Raw genomic sequence first — 18,202 nt, 5'->3', positions numbered from 1 at the left:
TTGGTGTCTTATGAGAGAAAAGGATGATATATCTCCTATCAAGCTTACAAAGAATATTGGCAAATACTAATTATATAGTACGCTATATACTCTTATAAGCCCAAAAGATAGAAAAAAAGACAGTCCAAAATTATCATATCACAAATTATTCTCTACAAAAAAATTGCACCACAGTGGCTCAGGCCTGTAATCCCAGCACTTTGGGAGGCTGAGACAGGTGGATCACCTGAGGTCAGGAGTTCAAGACAAGCCTGACAAACATGGAGAAACTCCGTCTCTACTAAAAATACAAAATTAGCCGGGCACGGTGGCACATGCCTGTAATCCCAGCTACTCAGGAGCCTGAGGCAGGAGAATTGCTTTAACCCAGGAGGTGGAGGTTACAGTGAGCTGAGATCACGCCATGGCACTCCAGCCTGGGCAACAAGAGCAAAACTCCATCTAAAAAAAACAAAAAAAAAAACAAAAAATAATTGCACTAAAAATCAAGCACACTATTAAGGATTATTTTCACACTAATGAAAGTGAAAACATAATTTATAAAAACGTCTGGAATGCTGATACAGTCATATACCAAAGCAAATTTATAGCCTGTAAGCCTTTTATCAGGACATCAGAAAGAATGAAAATTACTAAAATAAGTGTTCAATTTTTAAAAATGGAAAAACAAGAACAAAGACAATTTAAGGAAAACGAAAAGAGGGAAAAATAACAGCAGAAATTAATGTATTAGAAAATAAATTATAGATAAAATAAATAAATCTAAGAGTGGATTCTTTGTAGAAAAAAAATTTCTGATCAAACATTTAGCAGGCCTAATCAAACAGAAAAGAGAAAAAACATGCATACATAAAACTGGGAATAACAATGAATATGACCACAGACATAAGTAAAAATTGTGTAATATCGTATTCCAACAAATTAAAATTTTAAATTAAACAGATGATTGGTAAAGAAAACATGGAAAACTGGCTAGCCATATGTAGAAAGCTGAAACTGGATCCCTTTCTTACACCTTATACAAAAATTAATTCAAGATGGATTAAAGACTTACATGTTAGACCTAAAACCATAAAAACCCTAGAAGAAAACCTAGGCAATACCATTCAGGACATAGGCGTGGGCAAGGACTTCATGTCTAAAACACCAAAAGCAATGGCAACAAAAGCCAAAATTGACAAATGGGATCTAATTAAACTAAAGAGCTTCTGCACAGCAAAAGAAACTACCATCAGAGTGAACAGGCAACCTACAGAATGGGAGAAAATTTTTGCAACCTACTCATCTGAGAAAGGGCTAATATCCAGAATCTACGATGAACTCAAACAAATTTACAAGAAAAAAACAAACAACCCCATCAAAAAGTGGGCATGAACATACACTTCTCAAAAGAAGACATTTATGCAGCCAAAAAACACATGAAAAAATGCTCATCATCACTGGCCATTAGAGAAACGCAAATCAAAACCACAATGAGATACCATCTCACACCAGTTAGAATGGCCATCATTCAAAAGTCAGGAAACAACAGGTGCTGGAGAGGATGTGGAAAAAATAGGAACACTTTTACACTGTTGGTGGTACTGTACACTAGTTCAACCATTGTGGAAGTCAGTGTGGTGATTCCTCAGGGATCTAGAACTAGAAATACCTTTTGACTCAGCCATCCCATTACTGGGTATATACCCAAAGGACTATAAATCATGCTGCTATAAAGACACATGCACACGTATGTTTGTTGCGGCACTATTCACAATAGCAAAGACTTGGAACCAACCCAGATGTCCAACAACGATAGACTGGATTAAGAAAATGTGGCACACATACACCATGGAATACTATGCAGCCATAAAAAATAATGAGTTCATGTCCTTTGTAGGGACATGGATGAAACTGGAAAACATCATTCTCAGTAAACTATCGCAAGGACAAAAAACCAAACACCGCATGTTCTCACTCATAGGTGGGAATTGAACAATGAGAGCTCATGGACACAGGAAGGGGAACATCACACTACGGGGACTGTTGTGGGGTGGGGGGAGAGGGGAGGGACAGCATTAGGAGATATACCTAATGCTAAATGATGAGTTAATGGGTGCAGAAAACCTACACAGCACATGGATACATATGTAACAAACCTGCACATTGTGCACATGTACCCTAAAACCTGAAGTATAATAATAATAAAAAAAAACATAAAAGATGCCAAAAAGCTTAATGAATAAATAACTAGGGAAGAAAATCTCACAATTTTCTAAAATTTCTTGTAGAGAAAGATGGAAGAATTTTCCACTTTTTTATGCCAATCTTTACATGGATATTTGAAAAAGTGAAAAACTCCAGAAATATAAATCTACAGACCAATCTTCCTCATAATTATAAATGAAAAAATTCTAAATCAAATATTGACAATTTAATTTGGAAATGTAGATTAAAAATATTATATCATGTTCAAGAATAATTTCCTCTAAGAATGAAAAAATTATTTACTATGGAAATTTCAAAAGAATTCACTGCATTAGGTCAAAAGAGAAGATTCTCAAGGGTATTAATTCATTAGAGACCAAAATGTATTTGACATATATATAGCATCTGATACTGATTTTCTCAGTCTTTTAATAAAGGTGCACATCCATATGTCTTAAGATGATAAAGACCACTATTGCTCACTGTTAGCCAGTGGTCCTTCATGCTAAAACACTAGAGATATTCATATTAATATATGAAAAATACATGATACCTTCTATAATCACTGTTTTTAAAAATTGTTCTAAATGTTCTGGCATTGCAAAAATATGCTTTAGAGGCAAGTCACAGTCTATAAATATGGTGGAAAAAGAGGCAAGTTATTAGAAAAAGAGAATTACAAAACTTAACTGAGGGATGAAAAAGAACTGAATGAAAGAAGTGACAAATTATATTTTAGAAAAGAAACATAAATATTAAAATTCTCCCCCCAAATAATTAATAGGCATAATTAATTTTGTTTAAATCCAGTAAGATTTTTGGAAACATGGTAATAAAAAGCTAAAGTACATCTGGGAGAATGGAATACTTAATAATTGACCATTGAGTTAGAAAAGCAAGAGGTATATAAGTTGATTTCAGAAAATATATAAAATTTATGAATATGTAGTATAATTTTATGTAGAAGCATATATATTATGATATTAGTTAAAATGACAAAAATGAAAACAAATTTGAAGGTGCAATACAACACTCTAAACCTAGAATACTAGGTATAGAAATTATGGAATAACTATACAGAGATTTCAAGGCAGATGTTAAAACATCATGTAGAAAAATATTATACCAGTAAGTCCATGTTCACATATTTAAAATGATCCCAATCTTACAAATATATATGCACATAAACTATATATGTAATACATAAAATATATTTATGCTGTCCCCAAAACATTTTTTATTTATACAAAAAATGCTGCAATGTGATATCAGCCATAACAATCCACATCAACGATGTGACATTGCTATGCTGATTCTCTCTAAATGGCATGTTTTTGGATGAGTATTATATTCTTTTTGGGCTTTTCTGTATTTTTCATATTTTCTGAAAGGAATGTGTTATAGTATCAGAAAAGATATTTTATATGAATAATACCATACTAGTATTGTGCATAATGTTTTGCATAATTCTAATTTTTTAATCACAGAAATCTTTGAAAATCTTATAAAATTGTTAGCACTTTCCCCCAGAAAAAAATCAACGCATTATATACAAGTAAGCATCAAATTTTATATAACGTTACAGATTTTATAGACCCACTGAAGCCCACTCAAGGGCTCTAGGTGAGAAACAGACTGTGGAAAAGTTCAAAGAAATTCCTTACGCATTATCTCAATGGAGTCTCATCAAAACTTCATAGACAGAAATAGCTACAATTTTTGCCAATTTAAGAATGAATAAACTATGTCACAGAGAGGTAAAGAACACACAGTTGACAGGGATCGAATTCACACCAGTGGCCACGTCCTGTTGCCTTAGCACTGTGAGTTTCATGTCGTAGCACAGGGTGGTTTATTATATACGGAACAGGATATTGTCAAATAACAAAACCAGACCTTGAATCCCGATTCACCTGTGAAATTCTGAAAAACCTCCTGACTTTACCATGCCTTGGTTTCATCATCAATAAAGTAGAGATAATAACACTTGCCCTGCATATCCCCCAGAGTTGTTATGGAGATAAAATGTAGGGGGAAGCACTTGCAAACATAATTTATCTTTATTATTATTAATACATAAACGTGTCTATTACACATCTATTACAACTCAGGCCAGCACTGGGGTAAGTGCTGATGGGACCTAGGTGGAGGAAGAAAAAGACAAAGCATCTCACTAAAAGGCAATTAAAATGCACCATTCTAGTTCAAAAAGTCTGTTTCCATGAGTAATTAGCAATCTATTATGCATCTGACAATGGTTTGTTGGCTATTACATCAGTTCCATGTGGCCATCCTGTAAAGTGAATCAACATAGCAGGGAGTTCCCAGCTTTAAAAAATGTTTGCTTTTACAGGTATCTGTCTAATTTATGTCTGTGATTTAATTTTAATGATTAAAATTTTAAGTTAATTTTGAAGTCTGCTCTTTTTCCACTGCATTCACCACAGACTTGCTGAAGACTCCAGGACAATTAAGGCACATAAAAGCATAACAAAGCTCCCTCTCCCTATTTGACCCTATCAGGCGTCATATTCTTATGGTCAGAGGTAATTCACATGCCTTGATACCCTGATACTTTGTTTGCATAAGTAGGCTAGGTCTTTCATAAATGTGAGTTGAGTTGCAGTGTGTGAGTAAGATGCTGAGCTAGTTGCTCTCTGAGGTGAGAACACTTCATGCAACTCAGTTTTCTCGTCAGTAATCTGGGTATCATGAAGTCTGTTTTAATGGGAAAAATCTCTATAAATTACAATGGCCCATGAAAGTGGAATAAAACATGATTTTTTGCATTTAGAACTTCCCTGAGCCAGTTCCTTCCAATATCTTCTTCATCACAAATAGTCTATGACATCACCTAATGTACTTAACAGTCTGCCTCTAAAACTGAACTGAGACTCACAACCAATGTTCTTGTTTTGGGTTTTTGTTGCGGATTGCACTCACCTATTTAGATACCCCTTGTTCACTGTTCACCAGGGGATGGGCCATCTGGATCCAGTATCTGTTTTATTTCTTATGTACCCCACAGAAGGGTAGTTAAAGCAAAAAACTTTATGTGCTGATCCTTTCATCCTTAGTTGCAACCCTTCTAGAGTTGCTCCGGAGTGACGGTTATAGAGCCCGTAAGTGTGAGATCACTCCAGGCTGCTCTTCTAACCTCTAAATGGAGTCAGTCCTCAGGGATGGATGGAATTTCACTGCATTTTCCCATTTCATTTGTATAATGAAATCATTGTTTGGCCTTTCGTTCTGTACTTTTGCCCTTTTCGGTCTTAAGGTGGACCATTCAGTAGCCTCTTCCTATTTCTCTACGAAAACTAAGAATCATAAATGGACTCTCACCAAATCTCAACAATTTCATGTATTTGTAAAAATACCACATCAAATACATTCCGCCTTCACAGCAGTATCTATTTGTTATATACTTGCATGTATTTATATACACATAGAAGTGAATATGTATATAAATCTATAATGTGCAGACGTGGTAAAACTCAAACCATCATCAGAAAAATCAATCGCTTATCATCACTGATTGGGTCAGTCGTGTGATGATATAATCCATGTATGATCGGATTCAACTCCAAAGAGCAGCATGCAATGAAACATTAGCCTTCCCTGGAATCACCTGGGGTACTGGTTAAAATAAAGACAATCATACCTCACCCCAGAATTACAGGTGGTTTATGGAACAAACAGAAATACAGTTTTTAAAAAATGTATTTGTTGATTTATAGCCAAAATCTCCCCAATGTTACATGGAGGGCAACAAAAGGGAGAGTTGTTGAGTAGATTACACAATATTCATTTAATGGGAACCCCACAGTGATTAGCAAGAAGCCTAATAAACAGAAAAATGCATGTGGTATTATGATAAATCAAAAACCAACATAATAATTGATGGATCAGAGAAAAAGGTCAGCAGTAAATCAACATACTTGGGAAGCTTTAGTTTTGAGCAAAGATGATCATTCAAATCAGTAGGGAAATAATGTATTATCTAAGAAATAGTGGTGAGGCATCTAAGTAGCTACCTAAAAAATTGTATCCTCCTTTACACTTACACCAGCACAAATTCCAGAATGAATGAAAGTAAAGCCATAAAAGCAATAAAGGAGAGCATAGAAAATATTACAATCTCAAAATAACAGAGTTTTCCAACTATAATATAAAACCCCAAAGACAATAAAAAATACTGATCAATCCAACTGTGTCAAGGCCTGTTTTTATATGCTCTTTCTCCCCAAATAAACACCATAAACAAAATAAAAAGACAAAGAACATACTGGAGAAAATATTTACAACTCTTAATGTACAGGGCTAATTAATATATGAGTCATTCAAAGTATTTTTAAAATTCCATTAAAAATGGGTAGATGACAGAAAAACACAGAAAATAAAATATGATAGCTTTTCATCATATACAAAGTTTCTCAACCTTACTTATTCTCAGAAATAGACAACAAAACTTCAAGAAGATACTATATTTCACTTATCAGGTTAATGAAGATCAAAAGCTTGATGACACACTATGTTGTGGAGAAATGAGCACTGCCATTCATTGCTGGTGGGTGTGTAAACTGGTAAATCTCTAGTCAATTAAAATATAAAATGCACACACTATTTGACCCAGCACTTCCATTTCCCATGAATTTCTCATGCAGTTGAGAATTTAAATTTTAAAGGAAAATGGTAACTCTTTCTTGGTCATAGTCCTAAGGTATCAACAAGTCACTACTACAACTTGTTATAAAGACATCAAAATTGGCCGGGCACAGTGGCTCATGCCTGTAATCCCAGCACTTTGGGAGGCTGATGCGGGCAGATCATGAGGTCAAGAGATGGAGACCGTCCTGGCCAACATGGTGAAACCCCGTCTCTACTAAACATACAAAATTAGCTGGGTATGGTGGTGCACGCCTGTAGTCCCAGCTACTCAGGAGGCTGAGGCAGGAGGATCACTTGAACCAGGAAGGCAGAGGTTGCAGTGAGCCGAGATCGTGCCATTGCACTCCAGCCTGGCAACAGAGCAAGACTCTGTCTCACACATACACAAAAAAAGACATCAAAATTGATCCGTGACAATCTGCTTTCGTAACAGACTTCTGCAAGCTAGCCAAGCAGTCCCAGCCATACTTCTGAAATCCAACTATTAGCAACAGGCACACTCCAAATGCCAAGCTTTCATGGCTAAAGGTCAACTAATTTCTAAACACACTTCTCACAGTGTTTTAATTCCTGAACTTAATACTTCCCAAACCCTATATATGATCAGCATTTGCTTTGTTTTGACAGAACTGTATCCTACAAGCACTGCTGTCTCTTGTTTAGCAAACAATAAAGTCAGGTTTTTGCTTTAGATATTGAGTGGTAGCCTTTTCCTTCCATCCAAGAACTAGAACATAGGAGAGACAGCATATGCATAACGATGTTCTACTCTTTTTCAAAGTATTGTTTAACATGGCAACAGTTTGCAAACAATGTAAATAATCTCGAAGGACCAGTAAATTAGAAAAACAGAAACATCAGATGTGTCCTGGAAATGGAACTAGCTGGCATAGGGGAAAGGAGGGAAGGAAAGACCAATACATTTCATATTCACAATTTTGGAGTTCTTAACATTTTGCCCCATACGCAGATAGTACATATTAAAAAGTAAGTAATTTAAAGTCAGAACTTTAAATTGTATGTGTAAAAGGAAAAAATACATATGAAGTTGGTAACAAACCAGTAGCTGTTGGTATGCTAAATTATCGGTGGAATAGTTTTTTCAATGTCTCTTTCCCTAAACATTTCATAATGTTGTGACATAACTTGCAATTTTAAATGGAAATGATTTATAAATTTCATGCACAATATCAAACCAAAATGCAGCAAATGAGATTATTCCATTGCAAGTTGGCATATAACCACAATATTGAAGGGGCATAAAGCTAATTTCTCGTATTAGGAGAAATAACCAAGGAGAAAAGAGGAATTACAGAAGTCCAATTACATTGCATGACAGAAACTGACAGAACAAAATCTTCCTGTAACATTAAAAGCCTTCAAACAAAGCCCGAAACCTCTGTGAGACTTGGAGCTAACACTTCCATTCCCAACAGCTTGGAGAGCAACACTCTTGTTGCATTGGAACTCAGGTGCAACTACAGACACACGCATTACTTGTCTATTTTTGCAAGTAAATAGTTGCAAAATAGACAAATAATGCATGTGTATTGCAAACTTTGCAATTACTTGTCTATTTTTTAAAGTTAACCTAGTAAAGAGAAGATACATATTTTGCTTTATTTTAAATTAGTTCTTTCTCCCTGATACACAAGTCCAGGAAAGATCCCAGCAGCCTCTACTTCCAGAAGACAGCTACATGTACAGCACAATACCAATCAGAAATGACATCTCCCAATATCACATTTGCTGAGTCACTCAAGTACTCAAAAAGAAAAAAAAATAGACCTTAATTTTCTTACCACTGTGCTGTGCGCTCTTGGAATTCAGAAGCCAGGTTAAGCTTTCTTCTTTCAACTGGAGAACTCTAAAAGGGGAGAAATAGTAAAACAATTGAAATCACGTTGCTTAAAAGCTATCCTGAGCTGTCGAGCGGGGAATAAAATAGTATATTAAAATGATCCAAAGTATCAAACAGAACTATTTTCATCCATCATTGGATAGTGACACATTACTCAGACTGTGCCAACTTGCAGAGTGAGGTTAAGTTGCAGGGTTTCAGCCACCCATTAATCCTAAGGTAACTCACAAGGCATATTTGTATTATTCCATCACTTAAGACAACTTTAATCCAGTCCCCCATTCCATTTTCATTTCTAGTCTTGAAATACTTAATACAGGGTAAATTGATTATAGAAAAAAGTAACACTCTTGGCATAGAATGTAATTTTGCAGTTTATTCATTTTAATTGGTGTCTACACTCAAAACCTTTGACAAACAAGAAATTTGAAAGATCTGATAATTAAACAGTTAATCTAAACTTCCTCCTGTATGACAAATTGTAATTTTTAGGACTAAAACCAAAAGGCAAACTTTGAATATATTTGTATTTCTTTTCATGTTTGAGAAATCACTTAAATAATCACTCATATCAGTCTTATACATAAAATTTATAGTTTTAAAAGTTTTTTTCAAAGGCTATCAATAGGCAATCTGGCACTATCTAATAAAATTAAAAATACATAAGGCCAGGCACCATGGCTCATGCCTGTAATCCCAGACCTTTGGAAGGCCAAGGTGGAGGCATTGCTTGAGCCTAGGAGCTCTAGACAAGCCTAGGCAACATAGAGACCTAGACTCTACAAAAAATTTTAAAAATTAACCAGGCATGGGTGTGCATGCCTGTAGTTCCAACTACTTGTGAGGCCAAGGCACGACGATTGTTTGAGTTCACAAAGTTGAAGCTGAAGTGAGTGGTGATTATGCCACTGCACTCCAGCCTGAGTGACAGAGCAAAACCCTGTCCCAAAAAATAAAATAAAATAAAATTCTTATGCTACAATTCCATTTCTGGGGATCTGTAAAGGCACATGTACCATGATACTCATTACAGCACTGCTATTTGTAGGTCAAGAACTAGAAACCATGTTAATGCCCATAGATGAAAGAATGGTGGGATAAACCCATGGACCAATGTTATATCCACTGGACAGAATATGAAGCATTCATGAAAAGTAATTAAATAGCATTAATTATATGTTAAAGAACCTTGTCAATGATTTTGATTGGGAAAAGCAGTAGGTAGAAAAGCCGTAGGTAGAAAGAGAACAAAATGGTTACTATATGTATATATACATACATACATATATATACACACACACATACATATATATATATATACACACACATACACACATACATATATAAACAAATTGTAAAACTAAGCCTTCATATCAGTTATTCCCAATCAAGAGTGATATTGCCTGCTAGGGACATTTCGTGATGTCTGGAGACATCAAAGCTGTGGGGAGCATGCTCTTAGCATCTGGTTGGTGGAGGCCAGGGATGCTGCTGAACATGCCTCAGTGCACAGGACAGCCCCCACCACAAAGACTTATCTAGCCCACATGTCAATAGCACTGAGGCTGAGACATTCCTGTATGTGGACATGATATGATTTTATAATTAAATTACATCAGTATAGAAAATGTGTGGAAACTCACATACCAAGTTGTCCACGTAGCTCATCTAGCAAGAGATGGGGGCGGGGATGAAGGCTGAGATGCTAGAGGAGAGGAAGAAGTAGTAGAGGGAGGTGCGCAGGGTAGGGTCAGCTTTATAATACAATCTTATCTCTTATATCTTGTTATGCTTCGGCTCTGTGTCCCTACCCAACTCTCATCTTGTAGCTCTTATAATTCTCACGCACTGTGGGAGGGACCCAGTGGGAGATGATTGAATCATGGGGGTGGGTCTTTCCCATGCTGTTCTTCTGATAGTGAATGCGTTTCATGAAATCTGATGGTTTTAAAAAGGGAAGTTTCCCTGCACAAGCCCTCTCTTTGCCTGCTGTCATCCATGTAAGATGTGACTTGCTCCTCCTTGCCTCCCGCCATGATTGTGAGGCCTCCCCATAAGTGAAACTGTAAGTCCAATTAAACCTCTTTCTTTTGTAAATTGCCCAGTCTCGGGTATGTCTTTATCAGCAGTGTGAAAACAGACTAATGCATACCTGTATCAAATTACCTTGAAATTATTACTGTCATATTTCTTTTTGTTCCTTAGATGCAGCAAAGTAAAACGTAACTTTAAAATTTCACTAAACCACACTCTTCCCAGATAAAAGAAAAATAAACCCAACTTGGAAGGAAACCCCAACTTAAAGGCCATCAAAGGGAGAGAAATGATAACAGCCAGCCTGGCCTTTGACCAATCTTTGTACAACATTGCTTCGATTCTCCTAAATAATCTTGTTGATTTCAATTAATTTGAACTGGCCTCACCCTCTTCCACTGTTCAGATAAGTAGTTTGGTATTTTTATTACACAATAGGGAATTCAATTTTAAATAGAGCACTGCACCAAAAATATGAAAAGTCACTCATTAACTTTGCATAGATGTGAGTATGGCTGGTGTCATTGTTCCACTTTTCCTGCTAGCAAATCCACAAGATACACTTCAAAATGAGTATTCTGCCTTATGTCGGACGTGAACCACACCTAGTCAATGCCATTTCTGAATTAAGAAGTAGTACTTTTTGTCATCTTTCCTAAACTGTTAGTCTTCAGGTGTTTTGTGTAGATTTTAGCAAAATCACAGAGCTTCATTGTTCTGAGTAAACCCCTCTTTGATGTAAGCCCTTGTGAGGCTTGTATATGGCTATATGGCATTACTGTCAGACATCAGCACCACCAAGAAAAAGTACCTATTCTCACTAAATGCCACATGTCAGGTTACTGCATACACATAAAACGCCAAGGAAGCAGAGGGTGATGTGGGAGGCCAAACCAATCCTCACTATTCAACAGAAGAAAAGAACATTTTTTGTGTACTCCTATTTCTAACTCTTCCCAGGCCCTTGCCCCTTGATTCCATTCATCCTGCTCTCACTGGGGTGATAAATTCTCCTTCTCCCATTTTTTGCTCCCATTGGTTCTTCTCTCACTCCTTCCCCATAATTTTATTTTATTGTGGAACATTCTCTTACTGGCCTGTAATGTTTTGTAATTCTCAGCATAAAGTATTTTTCCACCTGAAGTCTCCTTACCCAAATATCTATCCTCAAGCTATTGTCTGATTGCACTTCCCATCTCATGAAGATGCTGTCACTAGTCCGGCCTACATATCCATACTCATTTGTGTGCACTAAGTGTTTGTTTTCTGATTACCCCTCTGATGAAATAACACCACAACCCGTTGATGCCCACTCTGTTCTGACTCTCAAGGTCTATTTTAACTTTCTTGGTTATGTCACAAAACACAGATTATAAGACTATCAGAGTACAGCCAGGAGCACTGGTCCACAGTAGCCAATAGGTTTCAATTCCCCTGCTAATGCCATTCATTGGAAAGTGTGTTTTTGCAGTGTCCAGAGGAATGCCCCGTGGGGGAGTCCACCATGATGCATCAGCAGTGTTGGCATCGGTAGAAGTGGGTAGTGGCAGTGGACATGGCCAGCATCTGTTTATTGCCCCAAAACCAGTCATAAGGGACCTTTCGGTGACAGGGAAAATCTAGGGTATATGTGCTTGTTCTATGTACCTGAAGTGCATTTAAGAGTGTGGATATATACATAGACATGCACACAAACTACATGTGTATGTCTCCAATGTGGAAAAGACCAAAGGTGTTTGTAAGCTGTAGACAAGATACCAGCAGAGATTTCTTCTTGTTTCTTCCATATTTTCCAGTAAAGTCCAAATTCCTTCCTGACATAAACTTCCTCCCTAGCCTTCTGTTGGGCAACTCTTTGAAGAGCCACCCAGAACATGCTTCTTGCCAGCTCTCATGACTGGTTCCTTCACTGTATGCAAGTGTCTCCTCAAAGGTCACTGTGATGGTTAATATTAGTGTCAACTTGGTTGGATTTGAAGGATGCCTAGATGGCTAGTATTGTTTTTGGATGTGTCTGTGTGAGTGTTGCCAGAGGAAACCGACATTTGAGTAGGTGGAATGGGAGAGGAAGACCCACCCTCAATGTGGGTTGGCACCACCCAGTTGGCTGCCAACATGGCTAGAACAAAGCAGACAGAACGGATTTTCCTTGTCTCAGATGAGACTTTGGACTTTAGACTTCTGAGTTAATGCTGGAATGAGTTAAGACTTTGAGGGACTGTTAGGAAGGCATGATTGTATTTTGTAATGTGAGAGGGACATGAGATTTGAAGGGGCCAGGGCCAGAATAATACAGTTTGAATCTGTGTCCCCACTAAATCTCATGTGGAATTGTAATCCTCAGTGCTGGAGGAAGGGCCTGGTGGAAGGTGGTTGGAATATGGAGGCAGAGTTTCCATGAATGGTTTGTCACCATCCCCTTGGTGCTATTCTTGTGATAGTGAGTGAATGAGTTATCACAAGACCTGGTTGTTATACAAGTGTGTGGCACCTCCCTACTGTCTCTCTTCCTCCTGCTCCAGCCATGTAAGACACCTGCTTCCCCATTACCTTCTGCCATGATTATATGTATCCTGAGGCCCGCCCCTGCCCGCCTGTAGAAGCAGAAGCCACTTTGCTTCCTGTACAATCTTCAGAACCATGAGTCAATTAAACCTCTTGATGTGGTTTGGCTGTGTCCCCACCCAAATCTCATCCTGAATTATATCTCCCATAATTCCCACATGTTGTGGGAGGGACCCAGTGCGAGATCATTGAATCATGGTGGTGGTTCCCCTATACTGTTCTCATCGTAGTAAGTCTCATGAGATCGGATTGTTTGATAAGGGGAAACCCCTTTCACTTGTCTCTCACTCTTCTCTTGTCTGCCACCATATGAGATGTGCCTTTCACCTTCCATCATGATTGTGAGGCCTCCCCAGCCACGTGGAACTGTCAGTCCATTAAACCTCTTTCTTTTGTAAATTGCCCAGTCTTGGGTATGTCTTTATCAGTGGCATGAAAACAGACTGATACACTTCTTTTCTTAGAAATTACCCAGTCTCAGTTATTTCCTTATAGCAGTGTGAGAATGGACTAATACAGTCACCTCCTCAGAGAAGCCATGTCTGACTACTGTATGAACAGGGCCTGGCCCTGCCTCCTGGCTGTTCAGCCCCAGCTCACTCTATTCCATAAGCCAGCATCATTTTCTTCACAGCACGTGTTCCCTTCTGATGTAACACTAACGATGTTTGCTGGGTTATGTGAGTCTTAACCCTGTATTCATCCCCTGCCCATGCTCACTGTATTGTGATCACCACCATGGGAAGGGCTGGGCTGTCCTCTGGACCAGGCATCTACCACAGGGCAAGGCATGAGGTGGACACTGGACAGAGGTTCATGCAGTTTCTTAGTTGATCTGTTTTCTGTACAGATGAGGAAGAAAGGCCCAGAGAGGTGATGTGACCCAGCCAAGGTCACTCAGCAAATACTAATAACTGAACGTTTCATTTGAGCCCAGAATCCTTTGCCCTCAAGCATTGGCTCAGATTTAATTTACTTTGTTTTGTTTTGTCTTTCAGAAAAAACTATAAATAACTGATGCAGACTGTTTTTTCCCCAAGGGAAGCCCAGAAAAGTGACTTATATGCTATGAAGAACATAAGTATGTCTCAGTCATGAGCCAGACATTTTCAAGTAATTCTCAGGAATTCTCAAGGAATTCTGAGTCCTGACCTTCCTCTTCCCATGGTGAACTCAGAGCCACAAAGTCTGCTGCACACAGAGCTTCTATAGATGCAAATCTGAGAATCCTGTTGGCTCAAAGGTATCACTGCCGCTTATACTAAGTTGCTTTGCCTCAGCTTCCAAAAAAGTCACGGAAAAGGCAGGCTCAAATTCTAATACCTCTTATTCTGAGTCCCTGAGACAAGTCACCTCCTTCCCCCAAGGCCCCCATCATCTCCTTCTCCTTCTTTCTCCTCCTCCTCTTTTTCTTCTTCCTATTCTCTCATTTGGTTCTTCATTTGTGTTTTGATTGTTCCTTGTGCCCAGTTCTTTTACAACATCCATGGCACTTCTCACTGTTAGGTATTTGGTTATATACACAGTGAGCATCCTAGATTTTGGAACCAAGCATGTGCCAAGTACCTTATATGTTACAAAGTTAATTTATTTAATCATCTCAATAAATTTATGCAGCCAATATTTGTATCCCAGTTATAAAGATTAAGGCAACTGGGTTTCAGAAAGATGAATTCACTTGCCCCCTAACAGAGCTCAGAGACAGCCTGTCCCAAAGTCCAGTTCATCTCTTTACATCATTGTAAGTCACTATAATCCCTTTGTGACTTACATGAAATGCAGAAAGGGGAGAGAGTGTAGGGAGAGTGGGAGATAGGCAGGCAGTATAGAAGAGGTAAGAGCTTGGGCTGTGGAGTAGACTTTGTGTTTGAATCTTTATGAACTATGGACAAGTGATGTAACCATTCCAAGCTTCACAATTCTCTTAAAAGCTTTGCAAATCTCTCTTTCAAAAAGTAAAGAGAGAATATTTTCCTCATAAAACCGATATATGGCCGGGCATGGTGGCTCACGCCTGTAATCCCAGCACTCTGGGAGGCTGGGGCAGGTGGATCACGAGGTCAGGAGATCGAGACCATCCTGGCTAACACAGTGAAACCCAGTCTCTACTAAAAAATACAAAAAATTAGCCAGACACAGTGGCGGACACCTGTAGTCCCAGCTACTCGGGAGGCTGAGGTGGGAGAATGGCCTGAACCCGGGAGGCAGAGCTTGCAGTGAGCCGAGATCAGGCCACCACACTCCAGCCTGGGCGACAGAGCGAGACTCCATCAAAAAAATAAAAATAAAAAAGCTGATATAAGATTAAATAAGAAAATATATGAAATGTATATTTGCCTCCAAGTCTAAAGGATAAGTGATGTGTAAATATATTATCTAGGAAACGCCAGAGGGGCGCCAGTGTGTGCATCGGCGGGGCTGAGTATCTGGAGGCCCTGGTGTTGGTCCCATGTGCAGAAACCTTAAGGTATAACAAGATAGGAGTCCTGAGCTGTTCTGACCCTGGAGATGTGGGCTTAACTACAAGTGCATATTCCCATGTCTTTCCCAGCCATGGACAAGCTGGAAAGCCTAAGATCGCCTGGCTGCCAGGAACAGCTGGAAGAACACCAGCATGTGACAGGGGACAGCGATCCAGAGCACTTCAGGAGAACCCGGGGAGCAGGCACCATCTTCCACTGAAGGGGAGGCTGTTATTAATCGTGGAAAATAATTGTTCTCAAAATCCTGGTTCTCTTAAAATGCAACTACCATATTTCATTTTTCTAGTGAGTAGAGTCACCAAATTTAGCAAATAAAAATGCGGTATAGCTGGTTACATTTGAACTTTAGATAAGCAGCGAATGAATTTTTATTGTATTTCTCATGGAATATTTGGTAACCCTAGCTCTGAGCAATGTTGATTTCTAGGTATCTTTTCTCTAGTTTAACCATCACAGATGTGACTGTTTGAAAACATTGGTTCCCAGATGTCACAGGAATGGTCGATAAGGGATGGCTCTTAGAACTCTGAATCAAGGAAAGGCCCAGGAACCCACAAGTATTCTACATCTTAACCACTATCCCAAAACAGCATTGCTATTGCTATTGCTATTCTTAACTCTCTCTGTAGTGGCAATGAAAATCCCACATTTTGCACATGTGAAGTGTCTCTCCACTGTACATTGTTTGTTTCCTTTTAATTTTCAAAATTCATATTCTTCCCATTAAAATACCAGACACTCACATTAAGACAGAGTCTCTGTCTGTGGCTCAGGCAGGAGTGCAGTGGTACAATCATAGCTCTCTGCAGCCTTGACTTTCTGGGCTCAAGCAGTCCTCCCAACTCAGCCTCTTCCTTGGTAGCTGAACTATAAATAAGCATGTGCCACAATGCTCAGCTACTTTTTAAATTTTTTGTACAGACAGGGTCTCGCTGTGTTGCCCAGGCCGGCCTCAAACTCCTGAACTCAAGCAATCCACCTACCTCAGCCTCCCAAAATGTTGGAATTACACTGCGCCCAGCTCTCTTTTCTAAATAAATAAACAACACTTCAATTTCTGTTTTTAATCACCCCATCCCCATACAAGATCACTATTAATCGTGGTAAAAATTTCCCACGAAGTCAGTGCTGTCTTGCTTTGCACTATCAAAAGTTATCCTCATGGCCTACAAGGAATTACTGGGTTGGTGCAAAAGTCACTGCGAATTTGCCATTACTTTCAATGGCAAAAACAGCAGTGACTTTTGCACCAACCTAATACAAATATTTAAGATTTTGATGTGAGTTCTTTAAAAGTTTGAATACCCCAAATGTGTATTTAAAAAACTACTTTGAAACGTTTTAGGTAAGTATCTATGAATCAAAACATCTGTGAAGGGGGAAAATGACAATTTAACTGTATTTCAAAGATCCTATCTCCAACTTTACTGAGGTACAACTCGCAAAGGGCAGTGAGAGACTGTCGCAGTTTTGAGTCTGGTTTCGTGTCTCTATTCTACCCATATGTGGAGGTCATTTGAGAAGCATGGGTCCCCCTCATGGCAGAGCAGTTCCTTATCCCTGGTCAGGGCCCTAATAGTGATCTTTCACACCATTCCTTGGGCAGAAACACATTTAATATTGTTATGCAAGAAATGTATCCTTGCAAACCATCGAACTTGTCAAAAAGTGGTTTGTAAACATTTCTCATGCAAATAACCCTCTGGTGACCGAGAGCAGTCCCTTCCAGAGCCTCTTTCCTGCAGTGCTGATTCAGTGGGGCGGGGGTGGCTGACTCTCGAGGAAGGCCCAGGATCCGACGTGAAGGTTAGTTACATATGTATACATGTGCCATGTTGGGGTGCTGTACTCATTAACTCGTCATTTAACATTAGGTATATCTCTTAATGCTATCCCTCCCCCCTCCCCCCACCCCACAACAGGCCCCGGTGTGTGATGTTCCCCTTCCTGTGTCCATGTGTTCTCATTGATCCTGCGTTTTAACCACTACCCCAATCTGACCCAAGTGCCGCTGGTTCTCTGAACACACTTCGAAGAATAATGCTGTCCCCTCTATAAACTGCTCATAGATCTAGGAAGATGCCAGCAAAGTGACAGAGAAGGCTTATAGGTTTAAGATCTCAAAAGAACTTCAATCCAGGGTTAAAGAGAAAAGCAAAACTAAAAGTTAAACATCAGAAGGATACCTCAGTCAAATGAGCTTTCCAGGGTTCCTTATTCTTCCCCAATTCCTGAGCTTGATATTGACCTGGGAAAGGTCAAGCTTTAAAGTTAAATGCAGAACCTTTTAAAAGCTGCCTCTCTGGGGCCAAGGAGAGTACACATGTGGGGCAGGAGGTGGAGGGCCATGCCATTCCTGTGGCCCCTGCACTCCTGGCCCTGCAGCACCTAGTAACCCAGCCTG

The 18,202-nt window shown here is 38.9% G+C and overlaps 1 protein-coding gene across 1 annotated transcript in view; it reads right to left on the bottom strand.

The window, feature by feature from the left end:
- The window catches only part of RUNX1 (RUNX family transcription factor 1), a 1,082,664-nt gene that overhangs the window by 645,764 nt on the left and 418,698 nt on the right, over positions 1-18,202 (bottom strand). The window contains exon 3 of the mRNA XM_058427503.1: positions 8,658-8,722. The gene's annotated coding sequence lies outside the window, so the exon portion shown is untranslated. The remainder of the gene's footprint in view (positions 1-8,657; positions 8,723-18,202) is intronic.

This window comes from Hylobates moloch, unplaced genomic scaffold (genome assembly GCF_009828535.3).
Source record: "Hylobates moloch isolate HMO894 unplaced genomic scaffold, HMol_V3 SCAFFOLD_14, whole genome shotgun sequence".
NCBI lineage: Eukaryota > Metazoa > Chordata > Mammalia > Primates > Hylobatidae > Hylobates > Hylobates moloch.
Note: the sequence above shows the minus strand (reverse complement) of the source record. Positions and strands in the feature narration are given on the sequence as shown.